The following is a 19,810-nucleotide window of genomic DNA, read 5'->3' as shown; positions in this document are numbered from 1 at the left end:
GGCCTTGGACGAGAAAGCTGTTGCTGGGACAGGAAAACAGGGAACGTGACAGAGAAGCTAAGGGAAGTGAAACGGGAGAAGCAAGCGGGGCTGAAGTTCGGGAGCGCCATGGAGGCCTGCCCGCAGGCGGGACACCGCTGGTGGGGCAGTGAGGACACCCTGCAGTAGGACGCCGGACGTGGCCAAAAGGGAACCTGCGGCCACTACAACCGAACCCGCCTCCGGGTCTCTGCGGGGCTGCACAGGTGGATTTTCTGAGCAGGGCGCTAAGACTTTCGACTTTCGGATGAGGATCGCTTTGAAAAATTCGGAGGCTGAAGAGGGCGTCTTAGGGCCCTCTGTCCTCTTCGCCCGCGAATAAGGGAGAAGCGGCCGTGCACACGGACACGTTGCAGCTAAAGGAGGGCTGACGGCTGCAACTCCGCTAGGGCTGCTCGCGCCTGCGCTCAGCTGCCAGAGGCTGGGGACCTGCCCCTGCCCACAGGCGCCAGCTGTAGCAGGAGGCGCCCCGACCTGAGCAGGCAGCCCGGCGGGGCACCCGTCCTTCACGTGCCAATTCAGGCGGGACGCGTGGTCCGCGCAGGCGCGTCGGCGGGCACGCCCCTCCCCCCTTCCGCGCGCTCACCGGCTGTGCTCCCCGTCGCTGCCGCCTTCCTCCTTTCCCCAGGGGCGCGTCCTCCTCTGCGGGGACGGGGCTGTGCCGTCCCCCACACGTCTGCGTCCTGGAAGACGCACTCCGGGATCCCGACCCGTCGGCTCCCACGGGCGAGCCACGCGTCAACAGGCCGGGTGTGAGCGGACAAACGGCCAGCTGTCGGCCATCCTGTCCCGTGCGCACGCTTCGGTTTCAAGGCAGGTGTGCTTAAACCGGACGACTGGGCGAGGACCCCCGAGGGCGTGGGCGTGACCCATGGGGGGGGGGGTTCAATCCAGGGAGGGCACCGAGCAGCACCCAGGGCCACGCGGTACAGACGTTCACTTACACGTTACAACCCCCATAAAGCGTTTCCTCCAAGCATCACCTGAGGACGAGCGTTTGGGTTTTACCGTAAGGAATTCTGACCGCTTGATGACACGAAGGCTCGTGTCCAGACTACCTATCCTCTCTTGAACAGAACTGAAAAAAACAGTGTGGCCGCCGCTTCGCTATCACAAAACGCCACCTGCCGGGAGTGCTGGCATAGCCCCCAACGCTGGTAGGGCTGGGGTTGGGGGGGGGGGGGGGGGGTGGGAGGCAGGGGTAGGGAGCTAGGAGAAATGCAAACCCGACTGTCAGGAAAACGGACTTCTAGCCCCAAGATGATTGCTCAGGATCTGTGTGCTTGGACGAGCCCCTTCGTCTCAGTTTTTCATCTCTAAAATGAGAGTTCTTTTTTTTTTTTAATTTTTTTTTTAACGTTTATTTATTTTTGAGACAGAGAGAGACAGAGCATGAACGGGGGAGGGGCAGAGAGAGAGGGAGACACAGAATCTGAAACAGGCTCCAGGCTCTGAGCAGTCAGCACAGAGCCCGACGCGGGGCTCGAACCCATCTCGAACCCACGGACCGCGAGATCGTGACCTGAGCCGAAGTCGGACGCTTAACCGACTGAGCCACCCAGGCGCCCCTAAAATGAGAATTCTAAAACCTGTTTGTTCCATCACCCACTCACTCCCGCCCCCCAGGATTCCTATCAGATCAGGCTGTTAAAAACCTGTAAAATGCAATTCAAGTGAACAGCACTGTTATTCTATAGTCTCATATTTACTCTTAAGATGATTGAGAAAAGCTGAAATCGGTCCCCATTCGTAAGAAGCTAACTCTGAGAAGAGCTGTAAGTAAGTAACACTAAAGGGTCAGTTCGCTGTCCATTGAGACTGAGAGATCCCAGAGATTTAATTCTCTGATACCGAAGTGAATTTGATTCTCATCTTACAATACGACCAAACTGCTCCCGCCTGCACTCACTACACTGCAATATCTAGAAAGCAGTATTTTTGATACTTCACCATCGAACTTGAATCCCTATTACCTGGCGCCATAAGGCAATAAAAGTGGCCGTGGGCTTTATCATGGGTCCAAAAAATAGGGGTTTGGCCAGGTAAATACTTATTACGAGCATAGTAACTGACAGATGCTGTGTTGTACTACAAAGGCCACTCAGCTTGGAGACACGGGTTCTGGAACCAGCCCTTCTCAACAGTGAATCTACACATCGAGCCATCACATGTTACGGAATTCGTTGGGCCTTAGTGTCGTTATCTATAAAGTGAAGATAAAAACTGATACTTGGTTAGACTGCGTGGGACACACAAAGTGACAACGTTTGTGTAAGTATTTGCAATACAAACAGCACAAGCAAATGTAAGCTTACTGCAGTACTAGTATCTGTAATAAAACAAGAAGGAAGCTGAGACTCGGTACATCTCAGGGCACCGTGAGTCCCTTCCGTTCTGGAAGAGAATGAAACTAAACCTTCCCCAATGACAGATGAAGACAAAAGGCCTTTCATTCACTTAGAGATCTTGCAAGAAGAAAACGAGGGCAGAGAATGGATGAAGGCACTGGTCATGCATGCTGGCCTCCTGCTGAAGTTATCTGGACCTCTTTTGTCCCCACCCCTAAATCTGAGGTAGAAAGGTTTCATTAAGTCTTTGGTTTAATATTAAAACAAACTTACTGTGAATAGCTTTTATCTTACAAAATATTAACTGTAGCACAGAATGTCACTCAGGACAAAGGGTCAATAGCACTCACGTATTTTGGTACATTAAGCTATGGTGAAAACGTAAATAAATAATACGGCTAAAAGTACATGAAGTCAATCTGAAAAACATCACTCCCAAAGAAACTGATCAAAAAGAAAGAAACAGCAAAGCTAACGCTGATGAACTCAGAGACACAGTGATGATGGCAATGGAGTAAATGCGGCAAGAAGGAACTGATACAAAGCTCTACTAGCATCTGCTTTCACATAGAGATGTTTACCTGTATCTGAGGGTTAGGGACCAGGATGTATCTTTTTATCTATGTGCTGCACTTTATTTTTATTGGACACTGACATAACAGCACTTTTCCTTATTCTCCATGAACTTTAGATAAGCCATTAAAGGCATCAGTTCATGGCAACATAGGCTTCAAAGATAAACATTTGGAATTTGTTTTAATTGCGTAGGTATCCATCTATCAAACATCCAGATATCTAGAAATATCCAAATTACTGCATATAGAGTTTAACCGGCATGTGATTAAGATGTGGTGGTTGACATGTCCTGGTATTAACCAACAGACCATATGCCCAGTGGCCAGGGCTCCCCAATATCCTTGAAAGATCCGAAAGGCTGACAGAATGAACAATGTGGACAGTGTAACCATTTTTCTTTTCAGAACCATTAACGTGGTCCTATAATTAAACACGTTGAATCAAAAGAGTCTTTACCAATTTCTATCATGAATAAGTATCACAGAAAATTTCTACTTAGCCAGATAGGTATTTATTTTGACAAACTTTGCAGGGGGCAAACATAAAGCTCTTTTAAATTTCAACAACAACACAAAGAAGGTTTGTGTAGATTAATGTTAGTGAAAACTCAGAAAAACGAATTCCTCATAAATCACAAGGTGAACGAGGCATTGGTAAGCAAACCAGTCAGCACAGACAAACGCAGGGGCAGTCAGAAACCTCCTTTGCTAGAACACAGCTCTGAGAATCGGCAAATTCCCTGACTGACATTTTCTTTAGGCTATATGCAGATGATATCAAAGTTACTGGTTGAGAAGTGAAAAAAATCACAAGTGCTCAGTTATTTGGTGATATGAGGTTAAAGACTGACAGATTTTTCAATTCACATTTTTAAAATGATTATGTCCACACAAAAATCTGAAAGACAAGTTACAAAATAAGAATAAAAGGTTAACAGCTACTAGGAGCAGACTAAAAGGAAAGTATCTCTGGTTTATCCTTGATTTATCACTGGTTTATCACTGGTTTATCACTGATTTCAATTGTCTTGAAGATGCTATCAGTTAAAGTCTGGATATTTGTAGACATTCATTTTGGGCGAATCAATGTATAGGTTTCAATAAGCCAAATTATTCTAAGTGGATTATCTTTGCCAGGACACAAGTCATGGTCCTGAAAGCATTTTCAATACTTTAATTCTTATTAATGTACCTTTTCCTACAGTAAAGGAAGGAAGGAGGAAATTATAGAGAACTCCGCATTAGCACACAACAAATTTCATTTCCCTGTCATCCAACCCACTGTTGGCCAGGCAATGTCGGTGTTTGCAATGAAATAATCCAAAGCGAATTAGCCTGGACTCTTGGTTGTAAGTAATAGAAAATGACGCTATGAGATGATTTCATCAGCCGTGAGAAAGAGGGAGAACCAGACTCAACAGTAGTAAGAAAAAGGGACAACTGGAGTCAAAACCACAGCACAATGAGACCATTCCCGCTGCCACTGCTGATTATCACAGCCACAGACTGGACTCCACTGCAGAACAGCAGAGCCACAGATGGACTCGGTAGCTGCAAGAGCCACAGACAGACTCCGTGGCTGAATATCGGAGCCACAGACAGACTCTGTGGCTGCGAGAGCCGCAAACTGGACTCCGTGACTGTGATCCCCTAAAGCCAGGTGTTTTCTCCGTCAATACACTCACACATGGTCCCTCCTTTGAGACACCTAACCCTAAATGAAATGGAGATGAGCATAGGGAATTGGTAAGACCACACGCCCGACCTGTTTCTGCACAGCGACCTGGAAAAAAGTACCTGAGTGTTCAGTGTCTGTAGACTCACACAGTGTGGGAAGTTCTCCAACACGGGAAGGACGTCCACCTGCGGGGCAGCTACCCAAGCAAAGAGACCAGTGTTCACAAAAACACATGTGAACTTAGGAAAGGTGTGTGAGATAGAGGACGATGGGCTATGGCATCAGAATAAGTGTTAATTTTGGAATTTCAGCTCCCTATTTCCCAAATTTATAACCTCCAGCGTATTTCCTGTCCTTTCTAAGGATCTACTAGCTTGTAATTCCCCTGAGGGCAAGATCTGTGTCTGACTTGTTTGGGTGGTATTTCCCGCCAGAGGACAAAGCCTGGCCACAAGCCAAAGTTCTAAAACACTTCTTGAATGAACAAAAAGGACAAAGTCCACTATGGAATGCTGACAACAGCATATGTCATGTGTCCTAAACCCTTACACGTTTTGTGTGTGTGATTATTTGACACGGATTGCACACCTACCCGACTAAGCTCTGTGAAATCAGGGTCAATGAGTCTAATTTCTGACTGACTGTACTGTGCAGAGTATAGGGTCTGACACTTAGTAAGGGCTAAATAACAGGTGAGTGGGTGAAACTCTGGATATTTTTCGCACCTGCAAATGTGATACAGTATCCTATTTGTTTGGGGGTTTAATGAAAATATCTAAAGGTATTCTTCCAGAGTGAGTGATCACTGTTGTTGTTTCTTTTCTGGACAAAACAAACTCCAGAGTCACAGTTATAAAATTCTAAACCATAATTGTCTCAGGCAACAGAAAATGGTGTGCCATTGTATTTATTTATCTATTTTGCTCTCATTCATTGATGTTCTCGCCTCCTTGTACCTGCTGAGAGCCCCTCTGGTCCAGGGAACGTGCTTCAGGTTTTATTTCATCAAAGTCAGCATCCTCCAATTTCCAACCCACAGAGCAGGTTCATTTTCTTGAAAAAAATTCGTAAATGAGGGCATGGCTATGTGATACTGGACTTTTGTTATTTCCAAGACCACAAGAGTTGTCTCATACCATGTAAGAAATGAACATATTAAAAATATTATAAACAAGACCCTCACCCCAGCTTCTTCGTCCTATATCCGTGTTTGCCGGTAAGGCGCCGGCAGTAATGCGTGCTTCTAACTGCTGAGCACACATGCTCAAATAAGAACATTTTATTTTGAAAAAGAAAAGTCATTTTGATAAAAACTGATAAAATCAGGCCTCAGGAGCAACAATAAAATGCAACCCAGTGACAGATGGTTCTGGCACAACGGTGAGGGGCAGGGTTGCCAGATAATGCTTCCTAGGCACAGCTAAGAAACCCAAATAAGGAGAACAAGGATAAGGAGCAGATAACAACATGTATTTGTGTATGCAACTAATATATACATTTTTTTAAAGCACGAAAATTTCTGAAAAGAGGCACACATTAAATGTCAATACTGAAAGGGTTTAGTGAAAGACCAGTAAAAGGAACAAGGGATTTCATCTGTGTATGTCATCATGACGTTTCGATACCACGTGGAATAGAGATAATCTTAAAAGCATGAGGTGGTGGGTCAGGAGCTGGGCATGTGACAGGGTCAGAAGCAACACGAAATTAGACTGTGGAACAGCAAGTCTGCTTCCTAGAGTAAAATGGAGAAACACCCTCTGAATTCTGCGGAAAATTCATTTTTAGCCCAGCGTGCAGGGTCATGACTGAATTCCATCGAACCGTGCGACAGATCACAGACATTTAAAAATAACCAAAGATTTAACAGTTAATCTTCCAGGTACCCTTTCCGAGGGAGTTTTACAAAAGGCGCTCGTGGAAAGTAAAGCAAGAGGAAGGTACGGGATCCAGAAAAGAGGCCTCACGTGATGAAGGACGGCTAAAGAGGGTCCCAGGGTACCTGCCCTGCAGCAGGTGACAAGTGACCAGTCCAGACCGCAGCAGGAGGGAAGACAGGAGGAGGAGGAGGAGGAGGAGGAGGAGGAGGAGGAGGAGGAGCAGGAGGAGGAGGAAAACCAGGAGTTTAAAAACGACAAGCCAGATGTGTGATGTGGTATGTTCTAGCGCTGTAAAAATTAGGGCTTGTGTGGAAAATCATCGCTTCTGGGAAAAGTGATGGAAGATAAATAGATAATTATGTAAATAAAAGCTATAAGGCAATAATTAAATATGAGGAAAAATAATATGAGTAAAGAATACATCATCTATACTTTTGGCCTCATCAGTGAAAACATACATATGTATTTACCTACACAGAATAGTGTAAGAGCCTGCTAGTGGTTTCACTAATTATACTGCAATTATGTTGGGAAAATAAAAGCAGGGAAATAAGGAGGAAATTACATAAGGAAGTTAAAGGAGAACCAGTAATCTCTACCAAAATTGAAACTTCTGAAGAGTTTCTAAAGATAAAGAATACCCAATGGGAAGAGGTTAGTCTCTTCAACAAATGGTGTTGGGAAAACTGGACAGCAACATGCAGAAGAATGAAACTGGACCACTTTCTTACACCATACATAAAAATAAATTCAAGCTGGATTAAAGACCTAAATGTGACACCTGAAACCATGAAAATCCTAGAGGAGAGCACAGACAGTAATTTCTCTGACTGTAGCAACTTCTTCCTAGGCATGTCTCCTAAGGCAAGGGAAACAAAAGCAATAATAAACTATTGGGACTACATCAAAATAAAAAGCTTCTGCACAGCAAAAGAAACAATCAACAAAACTAAAAGGCAACGTATGGGAGAAGATATTTGTAAATAATATATCTGATAAAGGGTTAGTATCTAAAATATATAAAGAACTTATACAACTCAACACACAAAACCCAAATAATCCAGATATCCAGATATCCAGAAGACACATGAAAAGATGTTCAACATCACTCATCATCAAGAAAAGGCAAATCAAAACTACAATAATATATCACCACATACCTGTTGGAATGGCTAAAATCAACAACGTAATCAATAACAAGTGTTGGTAAAGATGTTGACAAAAAAAGAATCCTCATGCACTGTGGGTGTGAATGCAAACTGGTCCAGACACTGTGGAAAACAGTATGAACATTCCTCAAAAAGTTAAAAATGGAACTAACCCTATGATCCAGTATTGCCACTACTGGGTATTTAGCCAAAGAATACAAAAACACTAACTCAAAGGGATACATGCACCCTTATGTTAATAGTAGCATTATTTACAATAGCCAGATATGGAAACAGCCCAAGTGTCCCCTGACTGATGAATGGATAAAGAAGATATGATTTATACACACACACATACAATATATATACATACAGACACATACACACACATACACACACACATATATTACTCAGCCATAAAAAAAGAATGAAATCTTGCCATTTGCAATGACATGGATGGAGCTAGAGAGTATTCTGCTAAGCGAAATTAATCACAGCAAGACACATATACAATTTCACTCATATGTGGAATTTAAGAAACAAAACAAATGAGCAGAGTGGATAAAAGAGGGAGCATGAGGCAAACCAACAAACAGACTCTTAACCATGGAGACCACAGTGATGGTCACTGAAGGGGAGGTGGGTGGGGAACGGGTGAAATTTGTTGTGATGAGCACCGGGTGATGTAATGAAGTGTAGAAACACTATGTTGTACACCTGAAACAAATATTACACTCTATGTTAACTGGAATTTAAATAAACACTTAAACAAACAAAAAGAATTCTACAGATATACCTTCCAGGGGCACCTAGATGGCTCAGTCAGTTAAGCATCTGACTTCGGCTCAGGTCATGATCTCACAGTTTGTGGGTTTGAGCCCCGTGTCACGCTCTGTGCTGACAGCCCAGAGCCTAGAGCCTGCTTGAGATTCTGTGTCTCCCTCTCTCTCTGCTCCTCCCCCACCCTCACTCTGTCTCTGTCTCTCAAAACTAAATAATAAAAAAAAATTTTTTTTAAAGATATACCATCCAGAAATATGAATACAACTATCAGAAAAAATAGATGGAAGAATCAAAAGTGACTGTCATTAGAGAGAGGAATTTGGAAGACAAGTGAGGGTGGCTGTGGAAAATCTGGTTTTGAGTATGAGGTTTATAGAGCTATTTACTATTTCTATCTAAACAATATGGCATTATTACTTAGGACATAGTAACTATAAAAGATAAATGAAACAATAGGCTTGGGGTGCTGGGTGGCTCAGTAGATTAAGCATCCAACTCTTGATCTCGATTTAGGTCATGATCTCAGGGTCGTGAGATTGAGCCCCACATTCGGCTCTGTGCTGACAGCATGGAGTCGGCTTGGGATTCTGTATCTTTCGCCCCCTCTTCTGTCAAAATAAATAAACAAGAAGGAAAGAAAGAGAGAGACAGAGAGAGAGAGAGAGAGAAAGAAAGAAAGAAAGGAAACAAACAAACAAACAAACAAACAACAGGCTCCAGAAAGGCCAAAAAGAAATGCAATAAAATAAGAAAAGTCAAGACGCAATATTGGACATGAAGAGAAAAATTTATGCTTATAAATATGTATAATAATTTATATTTATAATACAAAGATGTATCTAGAAAATCTCTATGCCAGTCAAGTGAACAATTCTTTCACTTAATAAAAGCGTTCAGTAAGCAAATACAGGATAAGCATATAACACTGAGCAGCTTCCCTACAGACCCCCAGAAGGTATCATGGTACGCGGGCTGCCTCTGCCACCCAACCCTCCCCCACTGCCTACAGACACCCCCAGTTCCACGGAGGGAAGCACTTCACCAGGAAATACAGTGTTTGTGGGAAATAATCCCAGGAGTCCAACTCTGTCTGTGGAAGTCGGAAGGACGTAAATCTTTCCCTCCCAACTCCTTGGAGTACAGAGGACACATATCCTGCCTCAGCTCCACCCCCCTGGCCTCTCCAGGATCTTTCACGTCCAGCTCACGACTCAAGTTCACACAGAACGACTGGACCGGATCTACTGCAGCAGCAGAGATCCTGGCTTGTGCTTGGCTGGTTCAGTGTCACCGTATTTCCTTTTTCTCAGCACTCTGGAAGTGCTTCACTATCCCCTACTGAAAAGCTTCCTGGTGCCTACTTGTGAGCCTCCCAATATCTTTGGAAAAAGTCTTTATTGCCTATTTTTGTCCAGAGAATGTTGTTGCTTGCAACTAGAATCCTAACTGATACGAGCACCTGGGGATAAACACAACGAGAAATTGTTACGAGGTATGTAGTAAAATGCCAAAGCCTTACTGAAGAAGATAAAGAAGGCTCAATAATAATAATAAATTACCAGAGAAGTCGAATGTCCAAATATCTGTCTAAATTCAGTACAATTTCTGAATTCAGAAAATTTCTCAAAAAAATTCAGAAAATTTCTCAAAGACAGTTTACAGAACCTGACGTGATTCTCAAGTTCATCGGGAAATAAAATGCTCAAGAATGCACAGGATAACTTTCAAAAGGAAGGACAATGATAAAGCTATCGTATTGTTACAGGGAAACACAAGTCCATGGAAGTAAGGAGTCTATAATCATAACCTTATTAACGAAGGTGGGAGAATTCCAAATCACTGGAAGAAACAGACAAGCAATATTTAGGAACTTCTATTACTTATTCGTACCAGAAAGGAAAGCAATTCTTCGAGATCTACAGAGCCAATGTAGGAAAATATTCTTCCACATGAAATGAAAAAGGACACAGTAAGTTAGATATAAAAATCAAAAGCCGTAAGGAAGAAAGACTGGCATTAACTTCTGGAGGAGGAAAAGCACCAGTGTCAAAATTAAAGGATAAATGATAATTTGAAAGTATTTAATATTCGATCAAAATTAACACCCAGAATATATATTAACCTTCTATATATTAAGAAAAAAACATATACCCAGAAATTAGATTATATGAACAAGATTTCCAAGAATCAATACAAAACACATGGAAGGAAGTGTAAATATGATCAATACTGATAGAAGTGAGAAAGTGCAAGTTACAATGGCTCAAAATACTTCTTTTTGTGTCCTCTACTTTGGAAACAATTCAAAACTTCAGACAAACAATACTGGAAACATTGAAGAGAAACAAGTACACAAAAGAATTGGAGGGAAAGTGCAACTCATATCCAGGAGGATATGCTGCCATGTTTTATGGAAAGTTTAAGTTATTGAATCAAGTAATTCAAATTCCAGTTTTCTATCATTCAGAAATTATCTTATATTTGCATATATAATAGCATTTATGAAACAATATTTTAAAAACTGAAAACCTGGAGGGTCACCTGGGGGCTCAGTTAGTTCACTGTCCGACTTCAGCTCAGGTCATGATCTCAAAGATCGTGAATTCAAGCCCCGTGTCGGGCTCTGTGCTGACAGCTCAGAGCCTGAAGCCTGCTTCAGATTCTATGTCTCCCTCTCTCTCTGCCCCTGCCCTGCTCACACTCTGCCTTTCAAAAAAAAAATTAAAAAATTTAAAAAAAAACACTTAAAAAACTGAAAACGTGGAAATAATTTAATATTCATTGATAGAGCACCGGTTTAAAAGATTGGTGCCACACTGGAACAGAACTGATTGGGAGAAAATGCATCCAGAATTTGGTGACCGGTTCAAGGCCAGAGGTCAGATTCCTGGAGAGACAGATGCAGGCCCCTGGTACTCAGGTTACAACCTGGATGAATAGAAGTGTCTGCTTCTCCTTGGCCTAATCAAGGGCTCCAGCCAGAGAGGATGGCAGAAACTCCATTTCCAGCACTGTGCCACCGTTTCTGCACCCCAAAGAAAGGGAGGAGTGTGCGTTGTTCATGGCCATGACTTCCCTGAAGCACCGGGCTGCAGAGCACTTCTCCCGCAAGCAGTCGGCTCTGCCGGGAAGCTGGCCTGCAAAGGATCAGCTTTGTGCAAGGGGCAAAAAGCCAAGAGTTATTTTCACAATTCTGTGATCTGACAGTGAAACTACTGGCAGCCTGAAACCACCAAGAGTGAGATGATTTCCACCTTGCAAGTCCGTAAAGGTAGAGATCAGGGCTTTAGTGTTCTTTCCCCAATGAGGCGGTGGTTACACATTTCCCAGCACAACACTGCTTTTATTTCTAGCTTCTCATTGTGAAACATTATATAAACATTTACAAGAATGAGGCAGAGCTATCTGTACCAAAAAGAAATAAATTTACGACAAGAAGTCATTTCGAGAACATAACAATTCCATGAAGAACCATGTTTATAGAATAGGATCTTTGTGGAAAAGAAAAGCTTCTATGAATGTGCACATATGTAAATATATAGAATAAAAGCTGCAGGAATTCACATAAAATAGCCAAGCAAGGTTGGCTGTGTGGATCACGGTGGGGTTGGGGTTTGCTTCTCTAAACATCTCTCTACATAGAATATATAACCTACGATAGAGACTACTTTCAAAATCTGTAATAAGATAATGTCAATATGCTTGTATAACATATTTAAATACTAAAGCTAAATAATAAAGAATAAGGAAATATTTGCCAAACATCCAATGTATTAATAGTTTCAATATGCAAAACTTTCTGATAAAGAATAAAATTAAGAAAGACAGCAATGAATAAATTATACTAATACAGAGGAAGGGCACACAAAATAGTAATTTACCTTCGTGGCAAATGATCATAAACAGAAAAAGAAGAAAATAAAAATAAAGTGTTCAAGCATTCAAAAAATTTCAAATTTAAATATTATTGTTGGACATAAAAACATATATTACAGGTACAGTTACATAGAAACTTGCCCATAGTGCCATTACAATAACTAATTGTGGGGCACATGGGTGACTCAGTTAGTTGAGCATCCGACTTTCGCTCAGGTCATAATCTTACAGTTCATGAGTTCAAGCCCCACATCAGGCTCTGTGCTGACAGCTCAGAGCCTGGAGCCTGCTTCACATTCTGTGTCTCCTTCTCTCTCTGCCCCTCCCCCACTCATGCTCTTTCTCTCTCTCAAAAATAAAACAAAAACATTAAAAAAAATTTTAGAATATGGGGCGCCTGGATGGCTCAGTCAGTTGAGGGGCTGACTTCAGCTCAGGTCATGATCTCATGGTTCGTGGGTTCGAGCCCCATGTCGGGCTCTGTGCTCGTCGGGTTCAGCTTTGAGCCTGGAGCCTGTTTCAGATTCTATGTCTCCCTCTCTCTCTGCCCCTAACCCACTCGCATTCTGTCTCTGTCTCTCTCAAAAATAAATAAACATTAAAAATTTTTTTTTAATTTTAGAATAATTGATATATTTCCTAAAATAATGTTTTCAGTATGTATTGAGAGTCATTAATATCATTACAATTTTTAGCCAAGGTTTTACAGATTTCTGAATATACATTAAGGAAATAGTCACAGATTCAAAAAGCATTTTTGATTAAATATTGTCATTATAGTTTAGACAACTGAAATAATGGATATTCAAAATATACAATAAAGGGCACTAAAAGCATCCTGTAAATCCCTCACTTATTAAGTTATACTTAGGGGTGCCTGGGTGGCTCAGTCAGTTGAGCGTCTGACTCTTGCTTTCAGTTCAGGTCATGATCATGATCTCATACTTGTAAGATTCAGCTCTGCATCAGGCTCCGTGCTGACAGTGTGGAGCCTTCTTGGGATTATCTCCCTCTCTTTCTCTCCCTCTCCCTCTCTCTCTCAATCTCTCCTACCCTCACTCCCTTTTTCTGCCCCTCACCCCCCCATACACACACTCTCTCGCTCTCTGTCAAACAAAAAACCAAAGTTATATTTACATTCATTTTATTTTTAAAAAGTTGAGACGAGGGGCTACCTGGCTGGCTCAGTTGGTAGCACGTGCAATGCTTGATCTTGGGACTGTGAGTTTGAGCCCCACATTGGGTGTAGAGATTACTTTTAAAACATGTGAAGATTAGACTGGGCAATTTTTATTTGGCAGGGCATAATAAATGACAGCTACTGCTAGTTTTTTTAATGTTCAAAATAAAAAATAAAATTAAAAAGCGAGGTGTATAACGTGATATACTTGCCTTAACCCCTTCCCCTACTTTTTCCTTACCTAGCTTTCACTTATCATTCAGGATCAACCTGAATGTCACTTTCCTAGAGGAGCTTTGTCTGGCCTCTCTCCACCCAAATTCCCTCTGTTATATATTCAGAGGACACACTGTTCTTCTTCCTTGCAATTATAGTTATCATTTATTATTTTCAAGTTATTTAATGGTAACTTTCACAAGAAACACAAAATATAAATACAAAAGGGGCTATTTGTCTTACATTTAATGTATGTCCAGCATCTAAAACTTGTGAATACTCCAGAATAGGTTGAGAAAATGAATACAAATGATTGATAGATTTAATGGTTGCTTGATTGATATTAAAAATAAAAAACAGGGGCACCTGGGTGGCTCAGTTGGTTGAGCGTCCAACTTCGGCTCAGGTCATGACTCGTGGTCTTCTGAGTTTGAGCCCCTGGTCAGGCTCTGTGCTGACAGCTCAGAGCCTGGAGCCTGCTTCTGATTCTATGTCTCCCTCTCTCTCTGCCCCTCCCCCACTCATGCTCTGTCTCTCTCTGTCTCAGAAATCAACATTAAAAAAAAATTTAAAAATAAAAAACAAAAGAAAATTTTCCAAAACGGTACTAGTGGGTTATTTAAACGTTGAGATCATACACATTTTTGTAGTCACATCTAAGTCTTTATGTACTTATTTTACGAGTTTTATAAAGTGATTTTTTTATCAACTATATAATCAGAAAATCAATTATTATTTTGAAAATTGTGGCAACAGGAGTTAATAATTTAACAGAAAAATAAATAATGGAAAAAATAATTTAGTGGAATTTTCCAAATCATTACTAGCTAAAGTAGAAACTGAATCGAAAACTGAAGGAATTTATCCAAAATAATCTGAATGCACATAAATCTAAACATAATCCTTCCATTTCAGTACATATTGTTAAAAGTAAAAATTTTATCTATAATGTAGCTTTTAAGTGAAAATACAAGTTATATTTTTGACACAGGAATCAATAATCTAGTTTCCATTCCTGGTTTTGCCACTAATTTTTGGTCAACAGTAAATTTACCTCTCAGAGCCCAAGTATTTGTAATCTGTGAGAATACTGGATTATAGTTTTCTACCTTTAGCATCTCAGCTTTTCCCAACTTTCCAGATTCACAGAAGGCATTGCCTGAGTTCAGGAACAGACTTTGGACGATCCCCTTTATAGATTCTCCAATCGCCCACATGCGTGTTTGTAATGGCGGCAGGTGGGGGGAGAGTAAAGACGAAGTTCATGTGACTCATCGGGGCTCATTAAAGGACTAAACATGACAGGACCTGACATTCCCAGGTTCCCACCAAGTAGACAGGCTGACAAATCAGACAACTTATGATTATAGTCTCCGTAAGTGAGTAGGTACAGCTTTGAACTTGAGATAGACAGCAGCGGCTTTGTGACTTCACGGACTTAAATTACTTTCAGGGAGGCTGGCAATCCAAAAGAAAGACAAATGCTGACTTAAACAGATACAATGTCTCCATGTTGTTTCTCTGTTGTTTCTCTGTTGACTGCTAGAGCAGTCTAGCTTCGTCATAAGGCAGATGGAATTATGTGCGGTATGATGTTCTAAAGCAGCAATACTAAAAACGGCCTTAAATTTCCCAGATGAGCACACAGGTAATTTCTTAAAAGAAATCCACTTTCACACACTACACAGTTGACTCCATTCACATTTTGCTTCATATTTATTTTTCTCAAAAGGAAACCTCTACAGCTTACCGAAGATAATCACAACCCAACTCAAGTAAAACCTTAGCTTATCGACTGACCTCAAGGATCACCCACAGATCCTCACTGTCTGGCAAACACATCCCTGTTTTCTATTCTTGAAGATAACTTTAGCTAATTTGCAGCTTCTCTTGCAACTCTGCTAATACAATCAGGATTCTCTTCTACTCTCTATCATCAGATTTCTAAAATAACTCTTAAAATGTTTTTAAAAATATTACACTCAGCAGTCAGTTACAGTAGGAAGATCACTGGTAATTGAAACATTAATGGATCTCGAGTTTTTAATTTCTAAAATAAACCTATTTTGGGGGGAAAAAATGACTAGCCCAAGAAAGCCTAAATACCTACTAACGAAAAGAATCCATTTTAAAGCTAGTTTAGAAAGACCACATGTGACTAAGGAAGTACAGAAGGATCCCTGGAGAACTCGTGAAGATCTGTGAAATGGAATACCAGGTAAATGTTCTTACTGAAATTTGGTAATAATGAAAAACATCGTTTTTGTTTGTTTGTTTTTAAGTTAAGGCGCCATCATATCCCCAGTGGATTCTGAAGTCAAGAACTTAACAAGAAGGATGACCAGGTTGCAGATTTTTCCACAAGCTTACCATACAGCTAAAGGGACAAGAATAATCGTCAGTGTGATATTGTTCAGTAACATCATTCCTTTTACAGAGAGGAAGGCCATATCTCCAGGCCTTCGGGTAGAAATCCTTCGTCTTCTTCCTCAGGTAGGAAAAGATAGCATCCTAGTTTTTATTTGTTATTTCCTTTACTACTTTTTCCTTGTGACTATCTAATGTTTTAGAAGATATGTATATTTATTGGTCACTGTTGATGGATTAGAAATATCAATTAAATTGAAATACTCTACATATTCATTATTAAAAATTAATGTCCACAGTAAAATATAGTGTTCTTAATTTCATATTTATAAAAATATGAGTAATCAACTTATTTTTAAATAAAGCAGTGGCCACTTTGAAAATCTCTTCTAAGTAAGTAATTCTACTCACCTGGTGACATATTCTTACTGACGAGAGTGCATGTGATTAAAAGCGTAGATATAAATACCGGTAAGACTGTCTTCCATTCAGTCCTATTTTCTCCCCTTCAGGCCAGTTCTCAGTGTCTGTCAGCTTCTGCGTAGCCATTCATTTCCATTAAACCCCTGGCCTCCCATTGAATCAATGTGTGTATATAGATGTTATTCCAGAGTCTCTTGGAACATAATTTGTTCCCTAAGAGTAATGGGTATTATGATTTGAATGTCTGTGCCCTCCCCCAATCCGTATGTTGGAAGTTCAACCCCCCAGTGTGGCAGTATTACAAAGTGAGGCCGTTGAGAGACACATAGCTGGCGCTCTTTCTGACCTGAGGATACACGGAGAATGCAGCCGTTTGCAACTTGGAAGATGGTCTTAACTAGTACCTGACCCGGCTGGCCGGCATCAAGACTTCAGATTTCCAAACCCCAGGATTCTGAAAACTAAATGCCTGCTGTGGATAAACTACCCAGTTTATGGTATTTGGGGACGGCAGACTGAGCTAAGACAGTAATAAGCCTTCCAAGTATTATTGCCCCTATTAATAGAGCTAACGTTTGTTGAACATTTGTTAAATATCAGGCTCTATGCTAAGTGCTTTACGTGCAATTACTCTTTTAATCTCCTTTACAACTCTACAAAATAGGATCTATTATTATCCCACATTACAGATAAGAAATGGATCTTAGGTCACACAGCGGCCAAGTCATCGCACAGAGACTCAAACTAATCCCGGAAGACTATGTGAAACCACCCCCAGGTACTGGGACTCTAACCACTGCTTTCTCCCTTTCCTGTTTCAGCAAAGGGAAACGAGCTTCTGTTTGTTTGTTTTACCTGTATTTTTTAACTTCTGTTTCCTTCAGAAAGGGACCTCATTTTGCCTAAGGGAGGACCTGAATTACAAAAAGGTTAGCATCACAGGAGAGACTGTAAGTCATTTCACTAAATGTGCATTCAGTCCACAGATCTTATGACTCATATATATCCAGACACAGAAGGACTGTGACACAACTGTGACATCTCTGTTGCCCTGGAAATAAACTGAAACCAGAAGGCACGGAGAAGAGCATTATGTCTTGGTTTTGTTAGCTCCTCCCAGAAATACTCTGAATGAAAAAGAATTCTCTGCCATAGGGACAATAGCAGAACAGGAGCAGAAAATATTTATGATCTATTTTCTTTTTCCAATTTCACCCAAAAAATCAACCTGTGCAACACACGTACCCTGGTGTTGGTCCACTTGTACCAACTTGGACTGGTTTGTGGGGCAAATGCAGCAGATTCACACAAACTTACAGACACAGAACGAACTGCAGGAAGAAAAGGAAGCTGACAGAGGAAACAGATTTTTTTTTTAAAGAGTATTTCACCGCCCTATTCTTATATGCTTTTTTTTTTAATTTTTTTTTAACGTTTATTTATTTTTGAGGCAGAGAGAGACAGAGCGTGAACAGGGGAGGGTCAGAGAGAGAGGGAGACACAGAATTGGAAGCAGGCTCCAGGCTCCGAGCTGTCAGCACAGAGCCCAACGCGGGGCTCGAACTCACGGACCGCGAGATCGTGACCTGAGCCGAAGTCGGAAGCTCAACCGACTGAGCCACCCAGGCGCCCCTATATGCTTTTAATAAGAATGTTAGCTGTAATTAGGATCTCCCCTTATCAAGAAACCATAGTTTACAACAGAGGCTGGCACAACTCTTCCTTAAAAAGAGACAGAATACACATTTTAGGCTTTGAAGGCTAACTGGTTTCTATCACAACTGTTCCATTCTGCCATTTTATCACAACAGTAGCCACAGACTTAAACAAATGGGAATGACGGTATTCCGAAAAAACCACATTAAAACAAAACAAAACAAAACAAAACAAAACAAAAACTAGCAACCAGGCTGTTGGCCATAGTTTGAAATCCCTGGTCTAGAAGACAGAGATTCAGAAATACAAATACTTCTTATAAAATGACCTGAAACTGTTATATAATGGAATCTTAAAAGATCACACTAGAAAGCTTGTCAAAATGATTTGAGGAAGTATGTGCTAATATTCTTCCTGTTATTTATGGGTAAAAACACCATAAAACAAACAACGCACTTGATAGCTTGAGACAGTAAGATCCAATCAAGAACGAGATGTTTTTATCCGTGTCAAGACGATACAGTCGGTGAGCCTGAGCTCTGTGGCAGCATAAGCAAAATTCCATGAAAAACCATATCCACATAGAAAGATATTAAGTGAATTTGAGACCATTTCAGAATCTTGAATGTGTGATGCTCATGGAGAATCTCCAAGCTCTTCACTGAGATCCTTGCAGACACATGTCCCATATCCACTCTAGCTATTCCTTGTTCCAACTTTTAAGGAAGTTTGTTTGTTTTCACAGGATGAGAGAGAATGGGAAAGGGGCAGAGAGAGAGGGAGGGAGGGAGGGAGGGAGGGAGGGAGAGAGAGAGAGAGGGAGAGAGAGAGAGAGAGAGAGAAAATCTCAAGCTTCACACCCAGTGTGGACCCCAACGTGGGGCTCGATCTCACAACCATGACATCATGACCGGAACCGAAATCAAGAGTTAGATGCTCAACCAAATAAGCCACCCAGGCTCCCCTTACAGAAGATTTGAAAAGTAGTGTGCAGTTCAGGTGCAATGCATACACAGCTATACATACACATAAGACATAAGAAAGCTCACAGTCACTGCCCGGTAACCCAGAGATAAAAACTGGGCAGGACTTACAATGACTTTATAAAGAAGATGATTGGAAAATCTGCTTTTCCTCGTGTTTCCTGTACATTGTGAATTACACCATCACTTACGCAATCACATTAGCTAGAAATATCATCTTCTCCCACTCTCCACCTCCAAGCCTGGACAATCCTATAGATTCTATCTCGATACCAATTCTAAAGCATGACCCTACTCTGTACCCCCACTTCTACTATACACACACACACACACACACACACACACACACACGGAAGTAACTACATGAAGTGATAGATGTGTTAACTAACCTTGTTTAGATAATCACTCCACAATGTATACGCGCGCTAAATCATCATGCTGTATACCTTAGACTTAACGTGATGTTACAGGTCAATTATATACTAATAAAGCTGGAAAAATTATGTCTCAATCAACCTGGGGGGGGGGGGGAGGGAATCCATTTCATCCTTTACATCATTACCAGAATTATTTTTTGACCTCAAAACTTACATGTTCCCTGCTTTAAGTCCTGCAATGGATAAGCTCTGCATATAGGATAAACTGTGAATTTTTAGGC

At 41.3% G+C, this 19,810-nt stretch overlaps 2 long non-coding RNA genes across 6 annotated transcripts; one reads left to right on the top strand and one right to left on the bottom strand.

The window, feature by feature from the left end:
* The first annotated feature begins 944 nt into the window (after positions 1–944).
* Positions 945–17,853, top strand: LOC122200888. 2 transcript variants are annotated; one of them, XR_006193967.1, is made up of 5 exons: positions 945–1,196; positions 2,136–2,310; positions 16,006–16,216; positions 17,203–17,291; positions 17,493–17,853. It is a non-coding gene; the product is annotated as an uncharacterized LOC122200888 (long non-coding RNA). The 2 variants fall into 2 exon arrangements; XR_006193966.1 differs by lacking the exon at positions 17,493–17,853 and adding an exon at positions 17,398–17,469.
* Positions 5,542–17,485, bottom strand: LOC122200889. 4 transcript variants are annotated; one of them, XR_006193969.1, is made up of 3 exons: positions 17,369–17,484; positions 16,502–16,859; positions 5,542–5,693 (listed from the first exon to the last, which is right to left on the bottom strand). It is a non-coding gene; the product is annotated as an uncharacterized LOC122200889 (long non-coding RNA). The 4 variants fall into 4 exon arrangements; XR_006193971.1 differs by lacking the exon at positions 5,542–5,693 and adding an exon at positions 11,252–11,588 and having other exon boundaries at positions 17,369–17,485; XR_006193970.1 differs by lacking the exon at positions 5,542–5,693 and adding an exon at positions 16,120–16,207.
* Positions 17,854–19,810: the final 1,957 nt, after the last annotated feature.

The sequence above is a fragment of the Panthera leo genome, chromosome D1 (genome assembly GCF_018350215.1).
Source record: "Panthera leo isolate Ple1 chromosome D1, P.leo_Ple1_pat1.1, whole genome shotgun sequence".
Taxonomy (NCBI): Eukaryota; Metazoa; Chordata; class Mammalia; order Carnivora; family Felidae; genus Panthera; species Panthera leo.
The sequence above is the reverse complement of the archived record's forward strand: the minus strand, read 5'-3'. Positions and strand labels throughout refer to the sequence as shown.